Source organism: Rattus rattus, chromosome 12 (assembly GCF_011064425.1).
Source record: "Rattus rattus isolate New Zealand chromosome 12, Rrattus_CSIRO_v1, whole genome shotgun sequence".
NCBI classification, from domain to species: Eukaryota; Metazoa; Chordata; class Mammalia; order Rodentia; family Muridae; genus Rattus; species Rattus rattus.
Window position 1 is genome coordinate 78,443,472 of NC_046165.1, and position 15,435 is coordinate 78,458,906.

The window sequence follows — 15,435 nt, forward strand, 5'->3', positions numbered from 1 at the left end:
CTGAAGAGGAAGAAGTTCGTGTCCTTTGAGATCGGGTCAAAAGAGGCTCTGCAGTGGGAAGTGTGCAAGCAGCTGTGTGGAAGGAGTTCCGAATGTCAGGGCAAGCGTGCTTGGGATCTGAGGAAGAGGTGGGAAGGGGGAAGGGGAAAACTAGCTTTTTGAAAGAGAGCTCAGAAAAGCAGGTAGGCTCAGCAGTGAAGTCGTGTAAGCAGCTGCTTCTCGTGTTTTTAATGTCCTTATCTCATTAAGGTGAGTATTATTCCTACCATTACCTTAACAGTCTTCGGGCATATCAGCCTTGCTAAGAGGTGGTCTCCTGGCTAGGTGATTGACAAACCCAGTTGGATCAACTCTTAAAGACCACGTTTTTACCGGGAGGAAATACTTTCTTTTCCTGGGCTTCAACGAAGACCACCAGCCTCTAGCTTCCTCCTTTGAATATGGCACTTGAAATGTTAAAGGGCAATTGTGACGCTTCCTTTTCTTTAAAAAAAAAAAAAAAAAGAAAAATGAGTTGCCAGGGAGACCAGAGGTGGAACCCAAAACTCATGATGGGAGGGGCGGGGCCATTCTCCAAGCCTGTCTAGCTATCTAATACTTTCAAATGACTTAGTCTCGTGTCATCTTCCCTACCATGATCAGACTTCTGTATTTCCCCCAGGATTTCTCTCCTTCTGCTAATACCAAACATGCCCCCTTTCAGCTGCCTTAGTAGCAGGTCCCAGCTTTTGGTGGACTAGGGATGCTAGTCTAACCACTTTGACAGCCAGAACTAGTTTTATCATCCCTGGGGCTTTCTGATCACCTTAGAGATGCAGATTGTGAAATGCTAGCTTCAGGACAGAGCACGTGATTGTCCACAGACCTGGGGAGAGGCCACATCCACACAGTGGGGCACCATCAATCCGCTGTGTGGGCAGGGGATTTGTATTTTGAGCTAGGTGCTAGGTGATTAACGAAAGGAAGTAGAGAAGCCCCCGCTCAGCTGGGACCTTGAAGGCAACCATTGCTTCACTTCCTGCTCAGAAATCCCTTGTGGCTGGCTGCCCCTAGCTGATAGTGAAAGAAAATGTAATTCTAATGGCTAACATAAAGTAAGTACTGACTGCCTGGGTCTGGCCTAAGCTACTTAAAGAACATCATTTGAGTTACCACCCTGATAGTACCTCAAGGTGAGGGTCTGGTTGATACAGTTCTTAAGGGACTGATTTGAGACTTCTAGAAATGGCCCTTCCCAAGACACACTGAGTTTGACCTCGGAGCGTCTCAGAGCCACTTTTTACCTAGTTTTAAGGACTTCCTTTCTTTAAACTTTTTATTAATGTACATGGATGGTTTGTCGGCATGTACGTCTGTATATTATGGGTATGCCCCGCACCTGTGGAAGTTGGACGAGGGTCTAAGATCCCTTGGAACTCGAGTTACAGATGTTTGTGGGCCACCATGTAGGTGCTGGGAATTGAACCTGGGTTCTTTGCCAGAGCAGCCAGTGCTCTTAACTACTGAGCCAGGTTCATCCCCTATGGCTAACTTCGTATTAATAAATACTTATAATATAGAGAATAGAAATTTGGCACCTGTGTTTTTGGTACCAGTTAATTTTTCTAAAATTTACCTTAATGGGCTGGGAGTAAGAGAGGTAGTGTTTAGAGCACTTGCCTGGGGTGTGATAGGCCCTGGGTTTAATCCCTGGCATACCTAAGCAAATTATGGTTCTCTGGTCCTCAGGAAATCGTTAGTACTCCCCAGGACAGACAGACAGACAGACACCCCTCCCTCCATGGAAGCCAACAGATAATTTGGTTTGTAAAGTAATAGTAGGCTCATGATTTCTGAACCCTATAACACTAAACTCTGTCCCTGCCGCCCAGCAGGATCACAAGGAGAAAGGCTCCTGCTATATGGTAGCATAATGGCTTTTGTTCATACATAAAAGAGTTCCCCCACAGTGATAGACTTGGGCCCATATCTCCACTCTGCTTGCTATGGCCCTGGGCAAGTTACCTACCCTCTGAGCTTCAGCTTTTAGTGACTGTTCCTACATTAGAGGAGCCAGGTGTGTGGGTCACCATGTTGGGAAGAGATTGTTTTGACCACTACTTGGGATCAAAGGAGCTATATTTAATCACAAATGAGTGGCTCGCATCCTCTACTTGAAAGTGAATTTGGGCCAAGCAGAAGCAAACATTTTTTTTTTTAAACTCAAGCCTCTGAAGTTTTGTAAACTCTAACCCATCTCCTGAGTTTGCATTGAGAGCAAGCAGCCGATTGGCTTTCCCTTTCTTGAGCTGTTAAAACTGGTGGGCTGTGAGCTCAGTGGGGATCTGCATAGAGAGAGTGAGTATAGACACATAGATTGTGCAACTGGAAATACTTATGCAACGTCATGCAAGGAGGCCTGTCTTAGAGATGGCCTTGGTTCGAGGGATGTGTTGCAGGCACAGGTCTGTCTTGGGGGAAGAAGTTAGAAGCAAGGATCATTTTTGGGTTGGGGGGAGGGGGGGACTGAGCCGCTGAGAGAATCTTCTTTACCAATTCTTAGATGTTTTGGTGACTAGATCAGTTATTGTGCTGTGAGTTCAAAAAAAGGGCGGGAGATGTCACCTTTAAAACTAAGTGTTTGCAATATGCTGAGAAGCAAGTTCTGCAAATTGTATTTTCTCCCCAGGGTGTAGGGGTGTGGGTGCTCAAACTAGGGCCTTGCATATGTTAGGCAAGTACTCCATTATTGAGTATACATGCCCACCCTTTTTAAAAAATTGAAAGTTAATTTAAAAGTTAATTATGTGTCTATTTGTGCATATCTGATATGTACACTGTGGCGCACACACAGGAAGAGTTGGTTCCTTTCTTCCATTTTATGGGTCCCAGGGATTGAGGTCAGGTTGTCAGAATTCAGTGTCAGGCACTTCCCAACTGAATGATCTTACCAACACGAGCATGTGCACATACACACACACACACACACACACACACACACACACACACACACACACACACACCACACACCCGCACCACACACATACACACATATACACACATCACACATATATACACACACACACACACACACATACACCCATATACACACACCTCCACACACACACACACACACACACACACACACACACACACACACACACACAGGTGTGCCACACTGCCACCACCATCAGATTTTCTTTTTAATTTTGAGATGCTGGCTGGCTGGCTGAAGCTGACCTTGAATGTTTCCTGTGCTGGCAGGCCTGGCCTTGGTGAATCTCCTGTCCTAGTTGCAACTCTGTTGCAGCTAGGATTACAGGCTGGTACTGCAAGGCCGGTGGAAAATGTGCTACTTTTTAATTTCTCTGAAATTGCATTTAGTTGGAATACAAATTGACAAGATGTTGAATTTGGGTACTTTAAGATATACATTGTTATACATTTCGCTGCTCTAGGACCTGTAAGAAGCCATAGTAGAACTTAATTTTTGTGACAGAAACACTTTCTGTTTTTTTTTTTTTTTTTTTTTTTTTTTTTTTTTTTTTTTTTCGGAGCTGGGGACCGAACCCAGGGCCTTACGCTTGCCAGGCAAGCGCTCTACCACTGAGCTAAATTCCCAACCCCACTTTCTGGGTTTTTAAGTATAATAACAATTAGCCACATGTTATTTTAAAAATGATTTTGAATTAAATTTAAACCATGACTCAGTTCTTCATGTTTCAAATATGGCCAGCAGCTGTGTGAGGCAAGCCTTCATGGAAAGTTCCAAATGGCAACACTGTATAACTCAGTGAGACCTCAAGAAAGCCGCCTGTGGGTGGCCTTAAGTTCTCTTGCTAAATTGTCTAAGCACCAAGAAACGTAATGCACAGAGGATACGTCACTGTGAGGCAGGAGCATCAGAAATCTTCTTACACTCGTTTGGCTCTGCCCGTGGCTTGTTCCACTGTTAAACTTTGTGCACACTTAGAGCCACATGTGGGCTGGACTCCAGTGTAGATCAGTGGTCAAGTTCTTGCCTAGCTTCTGTAAGTTTCTGAATATTTAGACTACCCAGATGCTCTGTGACCCATATATCCTGCTTGGGCAGGAGATGGGGTTCATTTGCTACAGTGTTTGCGTGAAACTCTGTGGTGAAGACAGGGAGGATGAGCAGTTCAAAGTCATCCTTTGCTACAGGTAGCAAGCTCCAGGCCAGCTTGAGTTATATGAGAGAACCAACTAACCAACCAGCAAGGGTTTTAAAAACAGTTCTGGGGGGTTGGGGATTTAGCTCAGTGGTAGAGTGCTTGCCTAGCAAGCGCAAGGCCCTGGGTTCGGTCCCCAGCTCCGAAAAAAAAGAAAGAAAAAAAAACAAAAAATAACAAAAAAAAAACCAGTTCTGTGCCAAGGATCCAGAGCCAGCTGACTCTGAGGGAGATTCTGATTTGGAGCCAGGCTTTAAGAGTCTGAAAACTATAAATTTAGAACCCTTGACAATGGAAGACATCATTTCTGGGTAACTCCTGTGCCTAATTCCAAATTACTTACTGAGTTTCTATGGTGATGAGATGGGCAGAAGGCACAGACAGGATAAATTCGTCTCTCAGGAGATGTCAATTTTGTTTTGTTCTGAGACCTTTCTGCTTATTATTGTTCGTGAGTGACATGGATAGGTGAAGACCAGGGATGTTAAAGGCAGGACCGCCAACATTGCTCATCTGGTACCCATTGTCACTTGCTGTGGAAACGTGACATGGACCTGCTTTACTCGAGAAAGTGCTTCTTGACCTTGGGTGTGGTTGTCTGTTCATAGAAGAGCAGGAGGCTGTCAGGAGCCATGTGGGTCTGGGAGTTGTTGCTCCTCTGGCTGAATGGGCTGGGTTAACTGGTTCTCTGGTACTGCAGGGGAGGGACAGTGCTGAAAGGGGTAAGCTGAGGTTCCTAACTGCTGCAGGCTGGGGTCCTCCTCTTGTTAAGTGATTACCTAGAGTAGCAGTAGCCTTTGCCAGAGAGTTTTCCAGAAGCTTTGGTCTAGAAGGTTTTCCTTGCCATGTAGAGTCCAGGTTTTACACACTTGAGGACTGGACAGTAAGGACGCTAACCCCTGAGTGAGAACGGCAGCACAGACCTTCTCCTTATAGCCCAAGCAGCTTCACAGTCAGGCGGCACGCGGCTGAGGTATAGGTGTGGTGTATGGCAGGGTTGCCTGACTGCTGGGACAGCAGGCCGATCTTTCCTGCTGTGCAGAGGAGGCCTCTAATGTCTGCCAGTTACCTCTCTGGACCGTCATGTCACCTCCACAGTAAGGTTCTATGATGTTAAATTCAAAATTCCAGGCGGAGATTTGAACCCAGGTTATGAAGTGCAAACCTGGCTGTTGGGGAAGCAGACAGAGTGCGGTGCTCACAGACATGACCTAGAGATGAGCCATGGTTTAACGGGCCAGAAGGACCGTGTGCCCAAGCCCTAGACACACGGAAGGAACTGCTGTGTCCAACGCTTATAGACTAGTCTAGGAAAGTGATACTGGGCAGGTGGTTAATGGTAGAGAAAATGACTCCTGAGGGGATGGTAGGCTTCAAGCAAGCTCCTGGTAGTCTCGTACCTGGTGCTGAAGGCCCTTGTGAACCAAGGAGCAGAGGAGAAGAAAACAGTGTGACCCTGTGGGTCTCAGCTGTCCCACTGACCTGCACCCTCTAGCAGACTGTTCTGACAGGAAGTTGACACTAACTGGGCAACCCTAGGGACTCCTAACTCCTCCACAAGAGACCGTCTGGTGGCCACAGCAGCTTTTTCTTCTTGGTCTGAGAAGTGGTTGTGTTTTGACTTTTTAGCATAGTGTTTGGAATTTACCAGGTGCCCACCAAGGGCAAGGCACAGTGGGTCTTAAGTGCTCGTGACAAATCAAAGGTATGATAGGGCTCATTTAAAAGCTCTCGGGAGGGAAAATGAGCGAGATGATCTGGGGGTGCCGAGGAATCCCTAGCTGAGGTCCTAACTTTGCTCTCCCAGGAGCTGTAAAGGAGACGAGGTGTGTAACCTGACCTGCAGGTATAGAGCGGTGTCCGTACAGAAAAAGAGAAAGCCAGTGCAAACGGCCTCCAGGGGACTAGGACATTAGTTGGTCTCATATCTCAGTCCCCCAAAGGGTCCAGCTTGGAGATGGGCGCTAAAAGTTCTCATAAAACTAGAAAGTCCTCATGAATGGACTCACAACCGTGCAGTGTTAGCTTCCAGTCTGTCAATCCTCCTGTGGGTGTCTACCCTGGGGGCTGGGCAAGCTCTGCGTCTTCCAGGCCATAGATATCTGTAAATGTCGCACAGGTGGGAGACTGTAAAATCACTACTCTTAACAGAGAGAGGCAGGATTTCCTGAAATCAGGGCATGTTTGAGAGCCTCCTGGCTGATGTGCTGAGGTGGACAAGGTCTGAGTTTTAAATGATCAGCAGTTAAAGAGAAGGGGTAAGCACCCCTTCAGGGGACAGAGACTGGGAAATTAGAGGATTGAAGGACCCTTGAGAAATAAAACTATGTGGTATTTTGTGGGGGGGGGTTGGGGGTGGGGAGAGCCTCATTATCATCACTATGGTAACCAGATGTAAAATGGGTAGGCCCTTCATGCCGCTAACAGTATAAGGAACTTTATTCTTTGTCCTAGGAATTAGCACAGTGTTGTAATTAAGATACAAATTTAGTGTTTGTTACTCCGTTTGTGTGTTTGTTTGAGACGGGGGTCTCAAGTATCCCAAGCTGGTCTCAAACTTACAATGTTGCTGAAGATGACCTTGTGTTTTCTACCTTCCTGGCTGTGATTCCATGTGGGAATGGCCATGCCCACTTTATAGAGGACAGGAGATGGAACCCAGAGCTTTGTGTGTGCTGAGCTACATACAACCTAGCCCCCTTATTTATGCAAAAAGATTAAGTTTACTATGTAAGAGTGCATGGGTTCCCAGTGGCAAATCCCTGTTCATTGCATTTTGATATTTTTAATCAGCACACAAAGTAACATTTCTTTGGCGGTTGAGAACATCCTTTGTTTAGATTAATCTCCCTTTCTCTTCCTTATCTCCCTCAGGGTTGTGTCCTTTCACCTACAGAGTTTTCTTCCCACCTTTGTATCACATGCGCTTTGTTTCTCTCCCTCCTGCCCTTTCCTCTTTGACCTCTGTGGTTTCATAACATCCCCACACATATCCCTTACCGAATACACATAGACAAGGCCTAGAAGCTAGGATCTGTATGTGAGAAAGACTGTGAGGTATTTGATACTTTCTTCTTGATCCTGGTTCTTAATGTAGTATTTTCCAGTGCTATGCACTAACTGTGAAATTTTGAGTGTGATTTTATCTTGTGTCTGTCTTTCTTTTTTTACTCTTTCCTTCCCTTTTTCTTAACTTTTTGCTTCCTTCCTTTCTTCTGTCTTTCTTTTTCTCATCCTTTTTTCTTTTTCCTTCTTTATTCTCTCTCTCTCTCTCTCTCTCTCTCTCTCTCTCTCTCTCTCTCTCTCTCTCTTTCTCTCTCCCTCCCTCCCTTGCCTGCCTGCCTACCCGCTTCCTTCCTTCCTTCCTTCCTTCCTTCCTTCCTTCATTCCTTCCCTTCCTTCCCTTCCCTTCCCTTCCCTTCCCCTCCCTCCCTCCCTCCCTCCCTTTCTTTCTTAACAAGAATCTCTTTTTGAAGCTCAAGCTGACCTTGAACGTGATCCTCCTGCTTCAGCCTTCTAAATGCTATGGGGTTCCAGGCCTGCATCAGCCTGGTATTCATTGGTTTTAGGTTGCTAAGACTCCTGGGGAGGAGATTTTGGCTAGAAAGAGGGTGGAGAGCTCACCAAGTTCCCGCTAGGCTTTCTGCCCCAAACCTTGACACTTTATTTTGACATTGCCCTTTTCTATGTGAAGCTGGCTTTGTTCCTGTAGTCAGAACTACTGTTGACTAGCCATATCCCCTTTGCCAAAGATAACCCTCTTTAAACCCCCAGTTCTTAGAGAGCAGGCTTGGACCACAGGAGAATGTTTGCGGGTGCTCAGTTTCCATTCCAGGCCTCTACTATAGCACACGTGGGGCTATTTTGATTCCCCTTTAGCTCCATAGAAAATCCTTGCTGACACGAGGCTTTCTCTGGCACTTCACCTTGAGGGAGGATGAAAGCTTGTTGTGTGCTCCAGGGTCTGAGGGACCACATGAGGAGCTGGTTAAGTGGCTTAGGGTTTCTGTTTTAAACAGACGGAGAGACTGGTTTGGGTTCCAGTGGTGTCTTATTTTAAACACGATGTCAAGGAGATAATGATCTTAGACCATCACAACTTCTTGGCTTAAGAGTGTGACGTTTCTCATACGCTGGCCCTTGCTTCTTAGACGGTAAGAGTTTTGAAAGCTGTGCCACAGATGCACAAGACTCCTTCATCCAGCTGAGTTCCTGTTAATGTGTCTCACCTAGTCCTGCCTCGGCCTGTTGCAGCTCAGGGCTGTTGGGTGGCAAGACGTTCTTGTTCTTTCTGGTCTTCTGCCCATGGACACAGCCCAGCGTGCTGAGCTATCTTGTCCAAGGTGTCACTAGGGTAGCAGAATCAGGGAACAGCCTTATCTCCACTGGTTCTTGGACGAGAATCTCCAGTTGCAAGGGTTTTATGAACCCTTTCCTTAGCCCTTTTCTAACCACAAAAGAGACAGGAAATTATAGTTTAACCCAGGCTGTGTGGATGCAGGGTGGAAAGTCCTTACCAGTGTCTATCTTAGAGTGCTGGAACTTGAACCTTAAAGACTGAAGTTCTTACGGGTGTGTACTTAACCCCTGTACTGTCACACAGGTCGGGACCCTGCCTCACAGGACTGAGTATTGCCTTACCTTAATGTGGGCCTTCAGGTTATGTGCCTCTGAATGGAGATGGATTTTCATCTTAACAGTACTTGAATGTGTATTTCTTTACTCATATTTATTTGCTCTCTCTTCCTCTCTCTCCCTTCCCCCTCCACCTCCCTCTCTCCCTCTCCCTCTCCCTCTCCTTCTCTCCCTCTCTCGTTTAGTGATAATGAGAATAGTCTGTATTTTCACCATTCAGTATGGTAGTCATAAGCCACACATGGCTCCTGTGCGTGATGCATGGCTAGTGCAGACAAGGAACCAATTTTTAATATTTGTGTGTGTGTGTGTGTGTGTGTGTGTGTGTCTATGTGTGTGTCTATGTGTGTGTGCTGTGTGTGTGTGTCTATGTGTGTGTGTGCTGTGTGTGTGTGTCTATGTGTGTGTCTATATGTGTGTGCATGTGTGTGTGTGTCTATGTGTGTGTGTCTGTGTGTGTGTGTCTATGTGTGTGTGTCTGTGTGTGTGTCTGTGTGTGTGTCTGTGTGTGTGTGTAGATGAGATGAGGTCAGTGTCAGGGGTCTTTATCCCTTCTACCTGCTTCCCTACACTACGTTTGCAAGGGTGTGCTCCCATTCCTTCCTGTAGGTAAGAGAGATCCAAACTCAGGTTGGATCCATACCTGTGTTCCATGCACTTTACTGCCTGAGCCATCTCCCCGGCCCTTAAGTTTTAATTCTAATTAACGTAAATCGAAATAGTCACATCTATATAGTAGCTTCTGAAGTAGACAGTTCAGGAGAGCTCCTTGCCTTTGAGGAGCTTATATTGTATTTGTGAGGAAATGGGGGGAAATTTGTATGCAGGTGCATGGTGCCAGTTCAGGAAGCATACGTGAGTGCCCATTAGAAATCTCTCTTTCTTCCACTTCTTCCTCACCCGGTTTCCCTTCCCAGGGCCGGCCATTCTCTCAGAACCATTGTGTAGACATGAAAAGTGTATTGTTTGTGTTCTTTCTCATCGTCTTTTGATGCAGGAGTCTTATTTTACCTACTGCCTGCCTGTCTGCCTGCCTGCCTGCCTGCCTGCCTGTCTACCTATACAGCTCAGTCTACTTGACCTCCCACATCTTCCTACTTTGGCCTTCTGAGTGATGGAATTACAGATGTGTATCAACAAGTCTGGCTGTTCTACTTTTCTTTCTTCCTTCCTTCCTTTCTTTTTTTAAATTAACTGTGTACCTTATTGTCCGTTACCTGTTTGGACAAATGAAACTGCTTCATTATTTTGAAATGTATTTATGTTTATGTGTATGAGAGTTTTGCTGGCATGTATGTGTGTGACTCATGTGTGTACCTGCCACCTGTGGGGGACAGCAGAGGGGATCCGATCCAGTGGAACTCGAGTTACAGTTTCAGCCTCTGCATGGGTGCTGGGAACTGAACCCAGGTCCTCTGCAAAGCAGCCAGTGCTATTAAACACTGAGCATTTCTCCAGCCCCAGATAAATGTAATTCTGAGAGAGAGAGAGAGAGAGAGAGAGAGAGAGAGAGAGAGAGAGAGAGAGAGAGAGAGAACACCACGCTATCTTGGAAATCATTGCATAGACCAGGCTGGCTTCTAACAGAGCTCTGCCTGCCTTGTCTCCCAAGCACTGGGATCAAAGGCGTGGGCCACGATGCCTGGTTGTAGTCCCCTTTATTTTATTATCCAATAATTTTAACTTGTATTTCTTTAATGGCTCTATATAATCTTAAAAAAATTTAAAGCTATGCCAATGCTTACTTACCAGAACCCATGTAAGTGGACATTTTCGTTCCTTCCAGTCTTGCATTATTATATATTGTAATAAATAACTTTGTACAAATATTAGATAGATAGATAGACAGGTTAGATAGATAGACAGATTAGATAGATAAATTGATCGATAGATAGATCGATCGATCGATAGATAGATAGATAGATAGATAGTCCACTAGCAGGATAGCCTCCTTCACCCATGGTTCTCTCTCTCTCTCTCTCTCTCTCTCTCTCTCTCTCTCTCTCTTTCATTCCTTTTGGAAGGTAGCATTTAGATGAGCCCTAGTCTAGATGAGGAAGGACAACTCTAGGTCCTTATGTGAGGTTATTCATTAAGCTCGGTGCTACACGCCTTCCTGTTCCCTTCCGTGCCTCTCCACGCTGGCGGTGGTCAATCCGCGTGCCTGACCTATCACCGCTTTCACCTTAGACCCTTTTAGCCCTTCCAGGTCCAAGCAGTTATCTAGATGCCCTGCCCTCTGCACTTTACCTAGTTGGGGAGGTGGCCTGAGCCAGAGGTGAGCTATAAAGCCACAGGATAGGCACATTTCCTGGGTATTGAGAGAGCTCTCTGCTCTACCGCAGCCAGATCCGGCTGGCTGCCAGCACACCCAAACGTATTATATTCCCTATGATGGTTTAGTGCTTTGTTTTTTTTTTTTTTTAATTCCGGCGATCACAGAACCTCATTTTCAGCTCCCGAGAAAGCCAGCAACGTTGGGAATCTGCTCCTTGGATAGTAAGTGTGAATTTTTAGTATATTAGAGTATCTAAAACAGGAGTGGCCTTCTCAAGGCTGGGCCCTCTGAGCTCCTGTCCAACTCTGCGAGCCGCCTGTGCTTAGTGACTAAGTACTTGAGGGAATGGTGTTCAGAACTCCCGGATACAGTCTAAACTCCAGGATACCGCAAAGACCGCCTGGGATCTCTGATAGAAAGCGTGTCTAGAAGGCAAGGCCACAGTGTTCTATTGGGGAATGTGTCATTGGAACCCACCCTAGAGGAAGGGAGTCGTTTATTTGTTAGCTAGGAGAACAGGATCACGGGGGACAGAGCAGGAGGCCGTGGGGGCAGGTAAGAGTCAGGAAGCTGGTTTGTTGGGGTTTGATGGGATGAGTTGATAGTGGGAGGTTGAGTTAGGACCGTATGGGGTGGCTCAAAGTTTTATCTGGTAGGTGTTAAACTCAGACTGCACAGCTGGATCCTTGCCATGAACTGAGATGAGTCTTCCAGGAGCTGATGTTGGAAGAGTGCCCAATGTGTCCTAACAGCATGAGGAGAAGGAGGGCCTGGCTCCGCTCTACAACCCAGGGAGCAAGTCTGACTTGGACAATTCTGTATTTGATGTGGATTGCTCTTCCTGTCAATATCCCCACTAAATACTGAACCAAACTGGCCTATTCAGTTACTTGTTAGGGGCCTTCCCAGTGTGACTCCCAATGCTGTGTGCTCCCATGTGGGTGTGACTCCCAATGCTGTGTGTTCCCGTGTGGGTGTGACTCCCAATGGTGTGCGTTCTCGTGTGGGTGTGACTCCCAATGGTGTGTGTTCCTGTGTGGGTGTGACTCCAATGTTGTGTGTTCCTGTGTGGGTGTGACTGCCAATGCTGTGTGTTCCTGTGTGGGTGTGACTCCCAATGGTGTGTGTTCCTGTGTGGGTGTGACTCCCAATGGTGTGTGTTCCTGTGTGGGTGTGACTCCCAATGGTGTGTGTTCCTGTGTGGGTGTGACTCCCAATGGTGTGTGTTCCTGTGTGGGTGTGACTCCCAATGGTGTGTGTTCCTGTGTGGGTGTGACTCCCAATGGTGTGTGTTCCTGTGTGGGTGTGACTCCCAATGGTGTGCGTTCCTGTGTGGGTGTGACTGCCAATGCTGTGCTTTCCTGTGTGGGTGTGACTCCCAATGGTGTGACTCCCAATGGTGTGCGTTCCTGTGTAGGTGTGATTCCCAGTGCTGTGTGTTCCTGTGTGGGTGTGACTCCCAATGGTGTGTGTTCCTGTGTGGGTATGACTCCCAATGCTGTGTGTTCCTGTGTGGGTGTGACTCCCAATGCTATGTGTTCCTATGTGGATGTGACTCCCAATGCTGTATGTTCCTGTGGGTATGCTTATCTACCTAATAAATACCTAATATCTTGTGGCTATTGAGTGCTTGAAAGACAGTTATTGTAATTGAGAAGTGAAATTTGGATTCTACTAAATTAGTAAATTACTTAAACCTGTGCTACTGAACATTGAACCTAGGAATTCATGCATGTTAAACAAGCACTTTGCCATAGAACTATATCCCCAGAAGTTATTTAAACTTAGATGGCAGATTTCCATAGACTCAAACAGGTTGACCTGAGTGCTAGTATCATTTCACCATTATGTTTCTGATGTGTTAAACAAATATGAAGACTAGATGGTATGTTGGCACTGAGGAGGCTGGCTGGATGGGGGAACTGTCAGCAGAAACTGGCAAGTCAGGAGAAACAGGAAGAGCTGTATCAGAGGCATAGCTTAGTGTCATGGGACTAAGTCAGACAGGCATTAGAAAAATCTAGAAGGAAATCCTGTCAAGTATGTTGATGCTTATAATTTCCTGTGAGAGAGAGTGGTAGAGAATGGCTGTGAGGAAAGAGAGCAACCCAGGGCTGTCTGAGCTGTAGCTCTTCAGGGATACGTTTAACAATCAGTTTCTCTTTCCAGGAATTCCTTCAGGAGCCTGTGGAGATGCAACATTATTGACCAGTGCGGACTCCGCACTCAGATTTTAAGAACGTAGTATTTTTCTCTTCCTGTATTCTTTTCTTTATAGTGTTTTAACTGTAACATTCTCCCCACAGTGGGACTTGAACCTGTTCTACCACTGAGCCATGTCCCCAGCTCCTAAAAAACCAAAAACCATCAAGTTTATTTTGAGAGAAGATCTTGCTAAGTTACCCAGGCTGGTCTGGAACTTAGTATTTAGTTTAGGAAGTCCTTCAACAAATGACCCTCTAGCCTTGCTTCCCAAGGAGCTGGGATTACAGATCTATGGCATGATGTCTAGCTAAAATCTGTATTTTTTAGGCCTAGAGAGATGGCTCAGCACTTAAGAGCACTTATTTAATTGCTCTTACAGAAGACCAGGGTTCAGTTCCCAGCACCCTCATGGTGGCTCATAATCATCTATAATTCCAGCTCCAGGGGATCAACCACCCTCTTCTGACCTTACTGAACACTGCATCCACGTGGTACATAGGTGTACATGCAGGCAAAACACCCATATACACAGAATAAAAATAACAGGTTCCCCTAACCCCCTGCTTTTTGAGACAGGGTTTCTCTGTAGCCCTGGCTGTCCTGGTATTTTTCTAGTGGTAAACTTTATGGGGAGAATTTCCACATTGCCTAACTAGAGAGATACAGCAGCACTGAGTAGTTTTTAAAACACGCCAGCAGGAATAAGGAATGAATGAGATTGCAAAGGTTGTTAGCATGCATGGAAATGGTCCTATAGAAGTTTAGTGGGTTATCTGTGAGGTCGCTGAACTGGGAAGATGCCCAGTAATCGATGCCCAGTGCGTGTGTGCTCCGGAAAGCACCAGGTGGGAGAGCAGAGACGTGAAGTAGGAAGACGCTCAGGGTCGAGTGAGAATTGGAGGCACGCTGCTTACCACCCAGGCCCCATGATAGGCTTGCTTCCCGTCTCATCATGGTATGGGAGAGAGCGTGGGAAGAGAGATGCTAATCAGAGCATGGGGTTGGCACAGGAGAGTGAGACTGCATGGAGACTGTTCTTTTAGCTCTGTGGCTATGCTCGTTACCATAACTGGCCACAATTACTGTCTTTTGTTGTAGAAAGACATTGTCTTTTATAGACAGACCAAGACTTTCGATTGTCAGATTTGATGGACTCCAGGTGGATGTCAGGGTATCCGTCCTCTGACAGTGTAATGATGACACTGTTACTACCAATGTGTGGGCTGTAGCTGAGAATATCCTGGGACTCGTGGGGCAGGTTGGACATGTCTGGAAAGCAGGAGTCAGTGAAAGTGTTTCTATTTTCTGTTTACTCTTACATACTGCTTTAAACCCTGAAGTATGTCATTGCTCAAGATCCTTGGCATTCAAAGTCGGGGACATTAGACAGTTCTGAAATGCCATGCCTGATTTCTAATCGCAGACTACACTTGACTTCTCTTATGCAGGGTTTATCTGGATCTGTTGTCTGCTGGATCTCCTGTCAGACCTCTATCTAGTTCCTCTCCATTCTTGTTTATAATGAACACACAGCTTGTGTGTTCACATGTAGCAGCGGAGGCTGAGTGTGGACTCTGTTCTGGGGTGTGGCACTGTGTGACTCTCCCTGCTGATGACAAGAGTGGCCAACTCTGCTTCCTTTCCTCCCCCTCTATTTTGCTTTATTTTGTTTTGTACAGAGAATAAATCCCCAATTAGCTGATTACATTGAAAGTCAAGGAAAACCAAAAAGGCATATATTGAGGCAGAGCCATGACCACCTCCTGTCCTGTGCACTGAGCATGGTTACCTCCCTTCTCCCTGTGCGGCAGGGTTGCTGGGGCCCTACTTTATACCATAGATTAGTGAAAAGACCAGCAAACATTATCGGGATCAGGGGCCTGTCAGGTGTCACTTAAATGCTTCTGAGGAACTGTACAAGGACATGAGATTTATGGGGGATTTATAGGAGTAATTAGATCCTATTCTTTGATTGCCTTTGATTAACTCTAGAAATGTCAATCAGATTAGGGAAGGGTAGACAAGGTGAGGAGGGTGGGGTCTCAGAGCAGATGTGTAGAAGAGCTCGGGGCTGGAATGGCCTGGTGTCCAGCGCTTCTCCATCTTGTGACTGTGCCCTGCCATCCAGCAACTCACACACCACGACCT

The 15,435-nt window shown here is 46.2% G+C and overlaps 1 protein-coding gene across 1 annotated transcript in view; it reads left to right on the top strand.

Annotated features, from left to right (window-relative positions):
- The first annotated feature begins 225 nt into the window (after window positions 1-225).
- Window positions 226-15,435, top strand: part of Abhd6 (abhydrolase domain containing 6, acylglycerol lipase) — a 43,906-nt gene continuing 28,696 nt past the window's right edge. Inside the window, exon 1 of the mRNA XM_032918276.1 lies at window positions 226-249. The gene's annotated coding sequence lies outside the window, so the exon portion shown is untranslated. The remainder of the gene's footprint in view (window positions 250-15,435) is intronic.